The 15,303-nt window shown below is 43.6% G+C and overlaps 1 protein-coding gene across 2 annotated transcripts in view; it reads right to left on the bottom strand.

Moving 5' to 3' along the window:
* The window catches only part of LOC121877201 (serine/threonine-protein phosphatase 6 regulatory ankyrin repeat subunit C-like), a 66,035-nt gene extending 51,210 nt beyond the window's left edge, over positions 1 to 14,825 (bottom strand). For both annotated transcript variants that reach the window (XM_042382815.1, XM_042382816.1), the window contains exon 1: positions 14,784 to 14,825. The gene's annotated coding sequence lies outside the window, so the exon portion shown is untranslated. The remainder of the gene's footprint in view (positions 1 to 14,783) is intronic.
* Positions 14,826 to 15,303: the final 478 nt, after the last annotated feature.

Below are 15,303 nucleotides of genomic sequence, written 5' to 3'. Positions count from 1 at the left end.
GAACAATGTTCAAGTCCTATGCCCATTTTTCCTGGCCCCATCTATTGGGGTTGGACACTTGAAGGAGAAGCTTATCACCCTGTTTGGACAAAATTACTTGAAGCTGCAAAGATTTGCCCAGAGCTGGTACACTATGGCTGCAAAAGGACATGTTCAAGGCGATGCAAGTGTGCATAAGCAGCACTTCAGTGTACTGCTCTGTTACGAGTGTCCGCCATAAGTTTCTGTTTTTGGTATGAAATACGCTGGTTCGGATGGTGTGTGGTTGGCTCGAGCAGTTTCGCACATTACTCGCCCATACTGACCGAGTCATCATTTAACATTCTCTGAAAGCTGGCCGTACTGGTCGGACGTGTGAGCCTTATACTCTGCGAGAACACTGCTGTGTTGATTTTCACTGGCTGCCTAAGCTTTGAACCATGCCTGGGGCAAGTGGTGGGCAGAAACTTGTGAAGGATTTGGCTAGAGAAGAAAAGATTGCACTTATGAACAGCTTAGAAGACGACCTGCGACTTTCAAGTAGCGATTCGGAAGCAGATGATCCGCGGCCAACAACAATGGAAGTGACAGAAAGTTTTCAAGAGGTGATTAGTAAGAAAGAAAAGAAGAGGTGGCGAGAATTGGCGAAGAAAAGTGAAGGAAGTAATAGCGGTGAGATCATGAATGATAGGAAGAAAAGGACGACACACACAGAAGAAGGCAGAAAGAATTCAACTGGGAATAAAACACAGCAGATTAGTCGAATGGATCATCGTAAAAGTACCAATGTGTTGAGCAACCAGGTTGGTGGAAACCGCTCAGGTAGGAGGAGGAGGTTGAACTTTCCAATTAATTTACGGATGTTTTTCTACGAGCGGTTGCTGTGGGCTGCTGCACTGGGAAGAGAGCATAAAAGGTTTGAACCCCTGCTTAAGGAAGGTCGTAATAATTCCTCCCTGACTGTAGCTGGGGATGAAGCGGTAAAGTTTTTGACGATGACAGGGTTTAAGGTGGTGATTATGACGATGCCTCAGGGAAAATGGAGGACACTAGTTTAAGTATACTTTCATGGAATATAAATAGCTTCCGTCCTAGGACCAGATGTGCATGCTTAAGCAATGTTGTATAAGGTGGATGTTACAACCATATAAGAGACGGGCACGGAGGATGGTAATTTGATGAATTTAGGTGATTATTACTGTTTCTGTTTACCAGCTAATAATAGAAATAATACAAGAGGTCTGTTAACTTATGTTCGGAAAAATGTACCGATTGAATTGGTAATAGCTGACAAGCAGAATGAGGTTGAAAGTTTATGCGTTAAAATCTACGTCCAAGGGAGGTCTGTATGTATTGTTAACATCTATGTACAGTAGCGTTCAAGATTCTTCGAACACTGCTGGAGACAGCTGGCAACTCAAGGTCGTTTGTTTACTATAGTACGTAGTATAATATAATACGAAACAACAAAGCCCAACCAGTAAATTAAGCAACGGGGAACTAAGTAACCAATCTCCGATCACTTTAACATCTATATATGCTGATAACCACAAGAAAAAAGAAAACACGAAGTTCCCAAGCGCTTTCGTGTAATTCACATCTTCAGGGGTGAGTACAGACTAAGGAGAAATACATAACAAGGTATATATATACAGAGGAGGGTGAGATCAAGTCCACAATAGTCAGGTATTAGGTAATGACCCTACTAATCTTCAAAAAACACCGCAGCAGTCGGTACTCAGGTCAGAGGGTAAGATAACCCAACCTTCTCACCTGGTTACAAATCTTCTTAATTACGAAATTATCCAGTTTGTACATACCATTACTCAAATTCATGTTGACGGATTCGGTATGTTTAATGAGACTGGATTCGATAATGTTCCTACTGTCAATTGAATTACAAGGTAATATTGAGGAGGCATTATCCCAGTCAATGCAATGCTTATTATCCCTCAAATGAACAAAAAGAGCATTGGATTCCTGGCCTGTCCTAACACTATATTTATGTTGTTTAAGTCTAGTTACAAGACCTTTACCTGTCTGGCCTAAGTAAAACATATTACATTCCTTGCAAGGAACCTTATAAATGCAGCCACTTGTATTGTTGGGGGAGTTCTTGATTAACATGTGTTTAACAGTGCATGAGTTTTTAAATGGCACATTGACGTTCCAGGCTTTTCTCTCAAATTCCTTTACAACTAAAAACCTGGCCTTAGAGTAGTAGGCCACCACCTGGCACCACTGATATAATCTTTGCTGGCCGCCAGATACAGGAAAAGTGCAGAGAACAGCGTCGTGACTTGTACATGGCTTTCTTCGAACTTACCAAGGCTTTCAATTCGGTCAACGTTTTGGCTGCCCACCAGCAGTATCCTGCACAATGGCATCCAGTCTCAGTTCTTCCCCATCCAAACGGGGGTAAAACAGGATGTGTACTGGCACCAATTATCTTTTCCATTTTCTTGCTTGCCTTCCTTACTCTTGCCCTGTGCCAATTTATCCGGTGGGGTGAACGTTCAGTACCGGATGCAATGAAATTTCAACATAAGACAACTCCAGGCAGGAACAAAGGTGTCGGTCGCTTCCATTCCTAAAATTTCAGTATGCAAATGACCTCACCCTCGTTGCTAACACTGAACACAAACTACAGGAGATCCTGAACACCTACACAGATGCGTATGCACACTTCGCTCAAGGTGAATGCAAGTAAGACTCAGATTTTCTTCAGCCTGCGCCTGGCTCAACCACGCTTCCACCATCCAGGTTACCGGTACTACCCTCTCTAATGTTACCCACTTTCAGTATCACGGCTCTCACCTGTCCACCACCGCAGACATCGATGAAGAGATTCAACATCAGATCAGATGTGCATCTCAAGCCTCTGACAGACTCCGTACCCATGTCTTCAGGTGTACAGAATAAAATTATCCACAAAGTTGCACCGATATCGAGCAGTGGTCCTCCCTACCCTACTGGATGGCAGCGAGACATGGGTCACATACAGGAGGCACCTCAAGGCACTTGAAAACTACCAACATATTCGACATTCTTTCCGCTGGGTTTGCTGGGAAGGCAAGATAATAACTGCTAGTATTCTCGCTGACACCAACTGTAGGAGCAGCAAGGTGTACAATTATCCATGAACTACGTTGGACTGGCCATGCTCCCGTATGGACGACAGTAGACTGCTAAGCAGCTACTTTACATTCACCTAATGAATAGTAAACGTAACGCTGTCGGGCAACGGAAAAGGTATAAGGATAGGCATAAACCTGAAAAAGTGCCAAATCGGCTCCCTCACCCGGGAGACGATCACTCCACACCGTAACGCTTGTAAGAGCAACAGACGAGAAGGTGTGGATACTTTCGAGCAAGCCAGACTCCTTAACAAGGTAAACAAGCGCCAGCGCCGGAAAGACATTGCCGCCGCCCCTCCTGCACTAGATGTAGCCCTCAATACGTGCAATATCTGTGGACAACAATGCCGGTCCCGTAGCAGACTCTCTAGCCACCTCAGAGCTCACCAACGAATATAGCATCATTAATAACTCATATCATTGTATCATTCCTGGATGATCGTCATACTTGATTCCAAGCGACAGGAAAGTAGTAGTAGAAGTGCGTGTGTGTGCGAGCACACACACACACACACACACACTTCCATTTCGTCTGCCTTACGATGGGCCACAATTTTATCGTCACCCTTAAGAAACACTGCAAGGAATGTATTGTCTCTTAACCCGTAACATCACGCAAGAAATTACTGTAATCTATACAGTGTTCTCACATTTACAACAGCAGTCGTAAGTCAGTAAGTTGTACCACAACAGTCGTGGATCAGTAAGTTGTACCACAATAGTCGTAGGTCAGTAAGTTGTACCACAACAGTCGTGGGTCAGTAAGTTGTACCACAACAGTCGTAAGTCAGTAAGTTGTACCACAACAGTCGTGGGTCAGTAAGTTGTACCACAATAGTCGTAGGTCAGTAAGTTGTACCACAACAGTCGTGGGTCAGTAAGTTGTACCACAACAGTCGTAAGTCAGTAAGTTATACCACAACAGTCGTGGGTCAGTAAGTTGTACCACAATAGTCGTAGGTCAGTAAGTTGTACCACAATAGTCGTGGGTCAGTAAGTTGTACCACAACAGTCGTGGGTCAGTAAGTTGTACCACAACAGTCGTGTGGAATCAGTAAGTTGTACCACCACAGTCGTCTCAGTAAGTTGTACCACAACAGTCAGTAAGTTGTACCATGTGGTCAGTAAGTTGTACCACAACAGTCGTAAGTCAGTAAGTTGTACCACAACAGGTCAGTAAGTCAGTAAGTTGTACCACAACAGTCGTGGGTCAGTAAGTTGTACCACAACAGTCGTAAGTCAGTAAGTTGTACCACAACAGTCGTGGATCAGTAAGTTGCATGAAAGTTTTGGTCAGTAAATTGTACCACAATAGTCGTGAGTCAGTAAGTTGTACCACAACAGTCGTGGGTCAGTAAGTTGTACCACAACAGTCGTAAGTCAGTAAGTTGTACCACAACAGTCGTGGGTCAGTAAGTTGTACCACAATAGTCGTAGGTCAGTAAGTTGTACCACAATAGTCGTGGGTCAGTAAGTTGTACCACAACAGTCGTGGGTCAGTAAGTTGTACCACAACAGTCGTGAGTCAGTAAGTTGTACCACAACAGTCGTGGGTCAGTAATTTGTACCACAACGGCATTGAATCAGTAAGTTGTACCATAATAGTCATAGGTCAATAAGTTGTACCACAACAGCTGCGGGTCAGTAAGTTGTACCACAATAGTCGTAGGTTAGTAGGTTGTACCACAATAGTCGTAGGTCAGTAAGTTGTACCACAATAGTCGTGGGTCAGTAGGTAGTACCACAATAGTCGCAGGTCAGTAAGTTGTACCACAATTGTCGTGGGTCAGTAGGTTGTACCACAATAGTCGGAGGTCAGTAGGTTGTACCACAAAAGTCGTAGGTCTGTAAGTTGTATCACAATAGTCATAGGTCAGTAGGTTGTACCACAATAGTCGTAGGTCAGTAAGTTGTACCACAATAGTCGTGGGTCAGTAGGTTGTACCACAATAGTCGGAGGTCAGTAGGTTGCACCACAAAAGTCGTAGGCCAGTAAGTTGTACCACAATAGTCGTGGGTCAGTAAGTTGTACCACAATAGTCGTAGGTCAGTAATTTGTACCACAACAGTCGCAGATCAGTAAGTTGTACCACAATTGTCGTGGGTCAGTAAGTTGTACCACAATAGTCGTGCGTTAGTAGGTTGTACTACAATGTTCGGAGGTCAGTACGTTGTACCACAATAGTCGTGGGTCAGTAAGTTGTACCACAACAGTCGGAGGTCAGTAGGTTGTACCACAATAGTCGTAGGTCAGTAAGTTGCACCACAATAGTCGTGGGTCACTAAGTTGTACCACAATAGTCGTGGGTCAGTAAGTTGTACCACAACAGTCGTAGGTCAGTAGGTTGTACCACAATAGTCGTAGGTCAGTAAGTTGTACCACAATAGTCGTGGGTTAGTAGGATGTACCACAATAGTCGTAGGTCAGTAAGTTGTACCACAATAGTCGTGGATCAGTAAGTTGTACCGCAACACACGTAGGTCAGTAAGTTGTACCACAATAGTCGTGGTCAGTAGGTTGTACCACAATAGTCGTAGGTCAGTAAGTTATACCACAATAGTCGTAGGTCAGTAAGTTGTACCACAAAAGTCGTGGGTAAGTAAATTCTACCACAACAGTGGTGGGTCAGTAAGTTGTACCACAATAACCGTAGGTCAGTAAGTTGTACGAAAATAGTCGTGGGTCAGTAAGTTGTACCGCAATAGTCGTAGGTCAGTAGGTTGTACCACAATAGTCGTGGGTCAGTAGGTTGTACCACAATAGTCCTAGGTCAGTAGGTTGTACTACAATAGTCGTGGGTCAGTAAGTTTTACCACAACACACGTAGGTCAGAAGGTTGTACCACAATAGTCGTAGGTCAGTAAGTTGCACCACAACAGTCGTAGGTCAGTAGGTTGTACCACAATAGTCGTAGGTCACTAAGTTGCACCACAACAGTAGTAGGTCAGTAAGTTGTACCTTAATAGTCGTAGGTCAATGGGTTGTACCACAATAGTCGTAGGTCAGTAGGTTGTATCAAAATAGTTGTAGGTCAGAAAGTTGTACCATAATAGTCGTAGGTCAGTAGGTTGTACCACAATAGTCGTAGGTCAGTAAGTTGCACCACAACAGTCATGCGGTCAGTAGAGTTTGTACCACAATAGTCCTCGTAGGTCAGTAGGTTGTACTTACAATAGTGTGGGTCAGTAAGTTGTACCAATAGTCGTGGGTCAGTAAAGTTGTACCACAATAGTCGTGGGTCGATAAGTTGTACCACAATAGTCGTAGGTCAGTAATTTGTACACAGCAGTCGTAGGTCAGTGGTTGTACCACAATAGTCATCAAGGTCAGTAAGTTGTACCACAATTTGTCGTGGGTCAGTAAGTTGTACCACAATAGTCGTGGGTCAGTAAAGTTGTACCACAATAGTCGTGAGTCAGTAATTTGTACCACAGCAGTCGGAGGTCAGTAGGTTTGTACCACAATAGTCGTAGGTCAGTAGGTTGTACCACAACAGTCATTAGGTCAGTAGGTTGTACCACAACAGTCGTAGGTCAGTGGGTTGGCACAGATTAATCGTGGTCAGTAAGTTGTACCACAACAGTCGTGGGTCAGTAGGTTTGTACCACAATAGTCGTGGGTCAGTAAGTTGTACCACAACTATCGTAGGTCAGTAAGTTGTACAACAATAGTCGTGGGTCAGTAAGTTGTACCACAACAGTCGTGGGTCAGTAGGTTGTACTACAATGTTCGTAGGTCAATAGGTTGTACCACAATAGTCGTAGATCAGTAAGTTGTACCACAACAGTAGTAGGTCAATAAGTTGTACCACAATAGTCGTGGGTCAGTAAGTTGTACCACAACTATCGTAGGTCAGTAAGTTGTACAACAATAGTCGTGGGTCAGTAAGTTGTACCACAACAGTCGTGGGTCAGTAGGTTGTACTACAATGTTCGTAGGTCAATAGGTTGTATCCACAATAGTCGTAGGTCAATAGGTTGTACCACAATAGTCGTAGGTCAGTAAGTTGTACCACAACAGTCGTAGGTCAGTAAGTTGTACAACAACAGTCGTAGGTTAGTAAGTTGTACCACAATAATCGTGGGTCAGTAAGTTGTACCACAATAGTCGTAGGTAAGTAGGTTGTACCACAATAGTCGTAGGTAAGTAGGTTGTACCACAATAGTCGTAGGTAAGTAATTTGTACCATAATAGTCGTGGGTCAGTATGTTGTACCACAATAGTCGTAGGTCAGTAGGTTGCACCACAATAGTCGTGGGTCAGTAAGTTTTACCACACCACACATAGGTCAGTAAGTTGTACCACAATAGTCGTGGTCAGTAGGTCGTACCACAATAGTCGTAGGTCAGTAAGTTGTACCACAATAGTCGTGGGTCAGTATGTTGTACCACAACACACGTAGGTCAGTAGGTTGTACCACAATAGTAGTAGGTCAGTTAGTTGTACCACAACAGTCGTAGGTCAGTAGGTTGTACCACAATAGTCGTAGGTCAGTAAGTTGCACCACAACAGTCGTAGGTCAGTAGGTTGTACCACAATAGTCGTAGGTCAGTAAGTTGTACCAAAATAGTCGTGGGTCAGTAAGTTGTACCGCAATAGTCGTAGGTCAGTAGGTTGTACCGCAATAGTCGTAGGTCAGTAAGTTGTACCACAATAGTCGTGGGTCAGTAAGTTGTACCACAACAGTCGTAGGTCAGTAGGTTGTACCACAATAGTCGTAGGTCAGTAAGTTGCACCACAACAGTCGTAGGTCAGTAGGTTGTACCTTAATAGTCGTAGGTCAATAGGTTGTACCACAATAGTCGTAGGTCAGTAGGTTGTACCAAAATAGTCGTAGGTCAGTAAGTTGTACCATAATAGTCATAGGTCAGTAGGTTGTACCACAATAGTCGTACGTCAATAAGTTGTACCACAACAGTCGTGGGTCAGTAGGTTGTACCACAACAGTCGTAGGTCAGTAAGTTGTACCAGATTAGTCGTAGTCAGTAAGTTGTACCATAATAGTCGTAGGTCAGTAGGTTGTACCACAATAGTCGTAGATCAGTAAGTTGCACCACAACAGTCGTAGGTCAGTAGGTTATATCACAATAGTAGTAGGTCAGTAGGTTGTACCACAATAGTCGTAGGTCAGTAAGTTGTACCACAATAGTCATGGGTCAGTAAGTTGTACCACAATAGTCGTAGGTCAGTAATTTGTACCACAGCAGTCGTAGGTCAGTAAGTTGTACCACAATTGTCATGGGTCAGTAAGTTGTACCAGAACAGTCGTGCGTTAGTTGGTTGTACTACAATGTTCGTAGGTCAGTAGGTTGTACCACAATAGTCGTAGGTCAGTAAGTTGTACCACAACAGTCGTGGGTCAGTAGGTTGTACCACAACAGTCGTAGGTCAGTAAGTTGTACCAGATTAGTCGTAGTCAGTAAGTTGTACCATAATAGTCGTAGGTCAGTAGGTTGTACAATAGTCGTAGGTCAGTAAGTTGCACCACAATAGTCGTGGGTCAGTAAGTTGTACCACAATGGTCGTGGGTCAGTAAGTTTGGCCTGCAACAGTCGTGGGTCAGTAGGTTGTACCACAATAGTCGAAAGGTCAGTAAGTTGTGCCCACAACACACGTAGGTCAGTAGGTTGTACCACAATAGTCGTGGTCAGTAGGTTGTACCACAATAGTCGTAGGTCAGTAAGTTGTACCACAATAGTCGTACGTCAGAAAGTTGTACCACAATAGTCGTGGGTAAGTAAGTTGTACCACAACAGTCGTGGGCCAGTAAGTTGTACCACAATAGTCGTAGGTCAGTAAGTTGTACCAAAATAGTCGTGGGTCAGTAAGTTGTACCGCAATAGTCGTAGGTCAGTAGGTTGTACAGCAATAGTCGTAGGTCAGTAAGTTGTACCACAATAGTCGTGGGTCACTAAGTTGTACCACAATAGTCGTAGGTCAGTAGGTTGTACCACAATAGTCGTAGGTTAGTAAGTTGTACCACAATAGTCGTGGGTCAGTAGGTTGTACCACAATAGTCGTAGACCCGTAAGTTGTACCACAATAGTCGTGGGTCAGTAAGTTGTACCACAACACACGTAAGTCAGTAAGTTGTACCACAATAGTCGTGGTCAGTAGGTTGTACCACAATAGTCGTAGGTCAGTAAGTTGTACCACAATAGTCGTAGGTCAGTAAGTTGTACCATAATAGTCGTAGATCAGTAGGTTGTACCACAATAGTCGTAGGTCAGTAAGTTGTACCACAATAGTCGTGGGTCAGTAAGTTGTACCAAAATAGTCGTTAGTCGTAGATCAGTAAGTTGTACCAAAATAGACGTGGGTCAGTAAGTTGTACCAAAATAGTCGTGGTTCAGTAAGTTGTACCACAATAGTCGTAGGTCAGTAAGTTGTACCACAATAGTCGTGGGTCAGTAAGTAGTACCACAATAGTCGGAGGTCAGTAGGTTGTACCACAAAAGTCGTAGGTCAGTAACTTGTATCACAATAGTCATAGGTCAGTAGGTTGTACCACAATAGTCGTAGGTCAGTAAGTTGTACCACAATAGTCGTGGGTCAGTAGGTAGTACCACAATAGTCGTAGGTCAGTAAGTTGTACCACAATTGTCGTGGAACAGTAGGTTGTACCACAATAGTCGGAGGTCAGTAGGTTGCACCACAAAAGTCGTAGGCCAGTAAGTTGTACCACAATAGTCGTGGGTCAGTAAGTTGCACCACAATAGTCGTAGGTCAGTAATTTGTACCACAACAGTCGCAGATCAGTAAGTTGTACCACAATTGTCGTGGGTCAGTAAGTTGTACCACAACAGTCGTGCGTTAGTAGGTTGTACTACAATGTTCGGAGGTCAGTAGGTTGTACCACAATAGTCGTAGGTCAGTAAGTTGTACCACAACAGTCGTGGGTCAGTACGTTGTACCACAATAGTCGTGGGTCAGTAAGTTGTACCACAACAGTCGGAGGTCAGTAGGTTGTACCACAATAGTCGTAGGTCAGTAAGTTGCACCACAATAGTCGTGGGTCACTAAGTTGTACCACAATAGTCGTGGGTCAGTAAGTTGTACCACAACAGTCGTAGGTCAGTAGGTTGTACCACAATAGTCGTAGGTCAGTAAGTTGTACGACAACAGTCGTGGATCAGTAAGTTGTACCGCAACACACGTAGGTCAGTAAGTTGTACCACAATAGACGTAGGTCAGTAAGTTGTACCGCAATAGTCGTAGGTCAGTAAGTTGTACCACAAAAGTCGTGGGTAAGTAAATTGTACCACAACAGTCGTGGGTCAGTAAGTTGTACCACAATAGTCGTAGGTCAGTAAGTTGTACGAAAATAGTCGTGGGTCAGTAAGTTGTACTGCAATAGTCGTAGGTCAGTAGGTTGCACCAAAATAGTCGTGGGTCAATAGGTTGTACCACAATAGTCCTAGGTCAGTAGGTTGTACTACAATAGTCGTGGGTCAGTAAGTTTTACCACAACACACGTAGGTCAGAAGGTTGTACCACAATAGTCGTAGGTCAGTAAGTTGCACCACAACAGTTGTAGGTCAGTAGGTTGTACCACAATAGTCGTAGGTCACTAAGTTGCACCACAACAGTAGTAGGTCAGTAAGTTGTACCTTAATAGTCGTAGGTCAATAGGTTGTACCACAATAGTCGTAGGTCAGTAGGTTGTATCAAAATAGTCGTAGGTCAGAAAGTTGTACCATAATAGTCGTAGGTCAGTAGGTTGTACCACAATAGTCGTACGTCAATAAGTTGTACCACAATAGTCGTAGGTCAGTAGGTTGTACCAAAATAGTCGTAGTTCAGTAAGTTGTACCATAATAGTCGTAGGTCAGTAGGTTGTACCACAATAGTCGTAGGTCAGTAAGTTGCACCACAACAGTCGTAGGTCAGTAGGTTGTACCACAATAGTCGTAGGTCAGTAGGTTGTACCACAATTGTCGTAGGTCAGTAAGTTGTACCACAACAGTCGTGCGTTAGTTGGTTGTACTACAATGTTCGGAGGTCAGTAGGTTGTACCACAATAGTCGTAGATCAGTAAGTTGTACCACAACAGTCGTAGGTCAGTAAGTTGTACCAGATTACTCGTGGTCAGTAAGTTGTACCACAACAGTCGTGGGTCAGTAGGTTGTACCACAATAGTCGTAGGCTAGTAAGTTGTACCACAATAGTCGTGGGTCAGTAAGTTGTACCACAATAGTCGTGGGTCAGTAAGTTGTACCACAACAGTCGTAGGTCAGTAGGTTGTACCACAATAGTCGTAGGTCAGTAAGTTGTACCACAATAGTCGTGGGTCAGTAAGTTGTACAACAATAGTCGTGGGTCAGTAAGTTGTACGACAACAGTCGTGGGTCAGTAGGTTGTACTACAATGTTCGTAGGTCAATAGGTTGTACCACAATAGTCGTAGGTCAGTAAGTTGTACCACAATAGTCGTAGGTCAGTAAGTTGTACCACAACAGTCGTAGGTCAGTAAGTTGTACAACAACAGTCGTAGGTTAGTAAGTTGTACCACAATAGTCGTGGGTCAGTAAGTTGTACCGCAATAGTGGTAGGTAAGTAGGTTGTACCACAATAGTCGTGGGTCAGTAAGTTTTACCACACCACACGTAGGTCAGTAAGTTGTACCACAATAGTCGTGGTCAGTAGGTCGTACCACAATAGTCGTAAGTCAGTAAGTTGTACCACAATAGTCGTGGGTCAGTAAGTTGTACCACAACACACGTAGGTCAGTAGGTTGTACCACAATAGTAGTAGGTCAGTTAGTTGTACCACAACAGTCGTAGGTCAGTAGGTTGTACCACAATAGTCGTAGGTCAGTAAGTTGTACCACAACAGTCGTAGGTCAGTAGGTTGTACCTTAATAGTCGTAGGTCAATAGGTTGTACCACAATAGTCGTAGGTCAGTAGGTTGTACCAAAATAGTCGTAGGTCAGTAAGTTGTACCATAATAGTCGTAGGTCAGTAGGTTGTACCACAATAGTCGTACGTCAATAAGTTATACCACAATAGTCGTAGGTCAGTAGGTTGTACCACAATAGTCGTAGGTCAGTAGGTTGTACCACAATAGTCGTAGGTCAGTAAGTTGTACCACAATAGTCGTGGGTCAGTAAGTTGTACCACAATAGTCGTAGGTCAGTAATTTGTACGACAGCAGTCGTAGGTCAGTAAGTTGTACCACAATTGTCGTGGGTCAGTAAGTTGTGCCACAACAGTCGTGCGTTAGTTGGTTGTACTACAATGTTCGGAGGTCAGTAGGTTGTACCACAATAGTCGTAGGTCAGTAAGTTGTACCACAACAGTCGTGGGTCAGTAGGTTGTACCACAACAGTCGTAGGTCAGTAAGTTGTACCAGATTAGTCGTGGTCAGTAAGTTGTACCACAACAGTCGTGGGTCAGTCGGTTGTACCACAATAGTCGTAGGTCAGTAAGTTGTACCACAATAGTCGTGGGTCAGTAAGTTGTACCACAATAGTCGTGGGTCAGTAAGTTGTACCACAATAGTCGTGGGTCAGCAAGTTGTACCACAACAGTCGTAGGTCAGTAGGTTGTACCCCAATAGTCGAAGGTCAGTAAGTTGTACCACAATAGTCGTGGGTCAGTAGGTTGTACCACAATAGTCGTAGGTCAGTAAGTTGTACCACAATAGTCGTGGGTCAGTAAGTTGTACGACAACACACGTAGGTAAGTAAGTTGTACCACAATAGTCGTGGTCAGTAGGTTGTACCACAATAGTCGTAGGTCAGTAATATGTACCACAATAGTCGTAGGTCAGTAAGTTGTACCAAAATAGTCGTGGGTCAGTAAGTTGTACCGCAATAGTCGTAGGTCAGTAGGTTGTACCGCAATAGTCGTAGGTCAGTAAGTTGTACCACAATAGTCGTGGGTCAGTAAGTTGTACCACAACAGTCGTAGGTCAGTAGGTTGTACCACAATAGTCGTAGGTCAGTAAGTTGCACCACAACAGTCGTAGGTCAGTAGGTTGTACCTTAATAGTCGTAGGTCAATAGGTTGTACCACAATAGTCGTAGGTCAGTAGGTTGTACCAAAATAGTCGTAGGTCAGTAAGTTGTACCACAATAGTCATAGGTCAGTAGGTTGTACCACAATAGTCGTACGTCAATAAGTTGTACCACAATAGTCGTAGGTCAGTAGGTTGTACCAAAATAGTCGTAGGTCAGTAAGTTGTACAATAATAGTCGTAGGTCAGTAGGTTGTACCACAATAGTCGTAGAATCAGTAAGTTGCACCACAACAGTCGTAGGTCAGTAGGTTATACCACAATAGTCGTAGGTCAGTAGGTTGTACCACAATAGTCGTAGGTCAGTAAGTTGTACCACAACAGTCGTGGGTCAGTAGGTTGTACCACAACAGTCGTAGGTCAGTAATTTGTACCACAGCAATCGTAGGTCAGTAAGTTGTACCACAATTGTCGTGGGTCAGTAAGTTGTACCACAACAGTCGTGCGTTAGTTGGTTGTACTACAATGTTCGGAGGTCAGTAGGTTGTACCACAATAGTCGTAGATCAGTAAGTTGTATCACAACAGTCGTGGGTCAGTAGGTTGTACCACAACAGTCGTAGGTCAGTAAGTTGTAGCAGATTAGTCGTGGTCAGTAAGTTGTACCACAACAGTCGTTGGTCAGTAGGTTGTACCATAATAGTCGTAGGTCAGTAAGTTGTACCACAATAGTCGTGGGTCAGTAGGTTGTACCATAATAGTCATGGGTCAGTAAGTTGTACCACAATAGTCGTGGGTCAGTAAGTTGTACCACAATAGTCGTGGGTCAGTAAGTTGTACCACAACAGTCGTAGGTCAGTAGGTTATACCACAATAGTCAGAAGGTCAGTAAGTTGTACCACAATAGTCGTGGGTCAGTAGGTTGTACCACAATAGTCGTAGGTCAGTAAGTTGTACCACAATAGTCGTGGGTCAGTAAGTTGTACCACAACACACGTAGGTCAGTTGTAAGTTGTACCACAATAGTCGTGGTCAGTAAGTTGTACCACAATAGTCGTAGGTCAGTAAGTTGTACCACAATAGTCGTAGGTCAGTAAGTTGTACCATAATAGTCGTAGATCAGTAGGTTGTACCACAATAGTCGTAGGTCAGTAAGTTGTACCACAATAGTCGTGGGTCAGTAAGTTGTACCACAATAGTCGTTAGTCGTAGGTCAGTAAGTTGTACCACAATAGACGTGGGTCAGTAAGTTGTACCACAATAGTCGTGGTTCAGTAAGTTGTACCACAATAGTCGTAGGTCAGTAAGTTGTACCACAATAGTCGTAGGTCAGTAGGTTGCACCACAATAGTCGTAGGTCAGTAAGTTGTTACCACAATAGTCGTAGGTCAGTAAGTTGTACCACAATAGTCGTGGGTCAGTAAGCTGTACCACAATAGTCGTAGGTCAGTAAGTTGTACCACAATAGTCGTAGGTCAGTAAGTTGTACCACAATAGTCGTGGTTCAGTAAGCTGCACCACAATAGTCGTGGGTCAGTAAGTTGTACCACAATAGTCGTGGGTCAGTAAGCTGTACCACAATAGTCGTAGGTCAAGTTTGACCATTAAGATACGTGTCACTTGGGTCTCATGACGTGTTGATAATTAACTGTTATTTTATATTTCTATATAAGTAATAATCACGAGGTACAGTGACAACTGTTGATCTACCAAGTAACGAACACTGACACATCCAGCCACTGTACCCTCTCTGGGAGACTGGCTGTGTGAGGCTGGGGAAACACTGATAATGTCACAGGAAGTTAGATAGAACTACAGTAGAACCACGTTATTTCGAACTCGGCTGTTACGTCCTTAGCTTAATTCGAACGAATCCCAAAGTTAGAACACGTTATCTCTATTTCGAAATACTCGTGTAAGTTCGAATTATATCATGCGGATTCGAACCGAACTGAATTCGCGCGAAAATTACAGCCGCAGCGCCGCGCTGGCACTCACTGTCTCACAGGAAGTGTGAGTTGGCATTTAAACACGCTGCTGTAAACATCAGTTGTCGGTCACCTCTTGTATATTCCCATTTTCTTTAGTAATTATTGCTGAATTTAAGTCAGGAAAAGGTTAAATGGAATGTCATATGAAAATATTAATACTGTATTTTAGCTGAAAATTATTGAAAAGCTTGACCAATAACAACCAACATCACACAAATTAGTCGGGCGGCACATGTAAA

Source organism: Homarus americanus, unplaced genomic scaffold (genome assembly GCF_018991925.1).
Source record: "Homarus americanus isolate GMGI-L3 unplaced genomic scaffold, GMGI_Hamer_2.0 scaffold55637, whole genome shotgun sequence".
Lineage (NCBI taxonomy): Eukaryota > Metazoa > Arthropoda > Malacostraca > Decapoda > Nephropidae > Homarus > Homarus americanus.
Note: the sequence above shows the minus strand (reverse complement) of the source record. Positions and strands in the feature narration are given on the sequence as shown.